Source organism: Capricornis sumatraensis, chromosome 18 (assembly GCF_032405125.1).
Source record: "Capricornis sumatraensis isolate serow.1 chromosome 18, serow.2, whole genome shotgun sequence".
Classification (NCBI taxonomy): Eukaryota; Metazoa; Chordata; class Mammalia; order Artiodactyla; family Bovidae; genus Capricornis; species Capricornis sumatraensis.
Genome location: NC_091086.1, coordinates 46,957,728 through 46,959,809, shown reverse-complemented (window position 1 = coordinate 46,959,809; position 2,082 = coordinate 46,957,728). Strand labels below are relative to the sequence as shown.

The 2,082-nt window shown below is 40.4% G+C and overlaps 1 non-coding gene across 1 annotated transcript; it reads left to right on the top strand.

Annotated features, from left to right (window-relative positions):
* Positions 1 to 2,010: 2,010 nt before the first annotated feature.
* TRNAF-AAA (transfer RNA phenylalanine (anticodon AAA)) lies at positions 2,011 to 2,082 on the top strand. The gene has a single exon. It is a non-coding gene; the product is annotated as a tRNA-Phe (tRNA).

Here is a 2,082-nt window from a genome sequence, read left to right as displayed (position 1 = left end):
ATCCATGATTCTGCATGATGATTGGTATCATTTTCAACAATATTCATAATTTTAACCATATTTTTCAGATATAAAATGATCTCTAGGATGAACTGCAAAGAAATCATAACGATAAAATTCATATCAGTAGGGACCATTTATCTGATAACTCTAAGGACTTCACACTAAAAATAAATCAAGATTTATTTGAAAAGCATTATGTCACTCCAAATGTGTTTGGTAAGTAATCTTTTCACAGTAGCAAACGCCTTATAAAAGGTGTCACATTTTTCAAAGTGCATTCCATGTAACAATTAGTTTTGTTAGATGTTGTTAGAAGTTAAGCATCCCTGCATCCCCTCCCTACCAGAAACCTCCACCAAACAACAACAACAACAACAACAACAACCTACACACACACACACACACACACACAAAAAAAACACACCAAAACCCAAAAAAACCCTCTTGGTCATTTTTAAGTGAAATAACACCCAAGTTTTGATACAGTAACTGAAAATACTGTCAAATGAATCACCAACAAGTTTTGCCTTAGAGGTAACACGTGTTAGCACCTGTCATGCTCATCATCTCCTTCTCAAGATGCTCACAGTCTATAGGGAAAGCAGTTGATCCCTGCAGCAGGATGGCTGTACCACATGACAGCCCCTTAGCTATTACAGATCAGACCAGGGGAGGCATCTGACCTGGTGCCAACCAAGGAACAACCAATCCATCCATAAGTTGGCCTGTGACAACTACTTTGATACTTCCTCATAATTTGAACCAAGACACATGGAATAAACTGGCTAGCTGGTACTAGGGGGAGCAAAAGACAAGACTAACTGAATCTTGTTACTAGCGGAGTGCTCATCTCAAGTTCAGTTGCTCAGTCATGTCCAACTCCTTGAGACCTCATGGGTGCCAGCCTCCTCTGTCCATGGGACTTCCCAGTAAGAATACTGGAGTGGGTAGCCATTCCTCCTCCAGGGGATCTTCCCAACCCAGAGATTGAACCCACACCTCCTGCATTGCAGGCAGATTCTTTACCATCTGAGCTACCAGGGAAGCCTCCTACTAGAGTTCAAAGACACAGCTCTCTGTTACAACAGAATACCTCAGATTCTGATTACTCACCAAGCTGCAGTCTTTGCAGCCTCCCATGAGGCCCAATTGTCAATTTTCCTACAGTCCCTGTGGCCTGGCCTCACAGCTAAGATTCCCATTTCTCTTTCTACTTCATGTAGCTTATGGATAAATTCCCTATTAGTCAAAATCACCAAATGAGTATCTGCCAACAAAGACCACCCCTCCTCATTCCCACTGTAATCAGATTATTCTTATCTGGTTATGTTCCAGCTGAATGTTTTTTCTAAGATGTATCAACACCAAAGCAGAACTTTCTTCCATTGTTATACACCCTTTGTACTTCTTTTTTTTTCCCTCTAATGTTCTTACATGAGTGAATAAGAAATTATCATAGATCATCTTGAATCTTCTCTAATTTATATTTCTAAAAAGTTAATTATGTGCAATCTTCCATTATTTGTAACATTTTTTTTATAGCATAGCTCTTAAATAATTTTGTTCCACTCCTCAAAGTGGAGCTGTTGGGAATCACTTTCCTATAAAGTGTGTAGGGTACTAAGCATAATCCTGGTTGTCAGTCAACATTTTTGTGTGGATGGTAAATACAAAAAAGTTGCATAACAGCATGGACTGAGGTCGGCTGGAAGCTCCCATCTTTGCTTAGTTCTCAATATGCATGTGATGAAAGTACCCCTTTCCTAACACCAGAGGGCACTGTGCCATCAGGATACTGCCAGCAACTGTTTTTTGTTTTTGTTTTTGTTTTTGTTTTTGCAGCTGCTTCTACATTCCTGCACCACACTAAACCCTTCAGAAAAGCCTTCTGCTTTTTCTTTTTACCATTCTTTGGCCAGGACTGGTTCTGAGGTTAAATGAGAACAAGTTTCAGGGCAGTAAGAACACCCTGTAATTTTTAGCCAATCTTATTCTGCCTCTGGGGCTTCCCTGGTGGCTCAGAGGGTAAAGAATCTGCCTAAAAAGCAGGAGACCCAGGTTCAATCCCTGGGTGGGGAA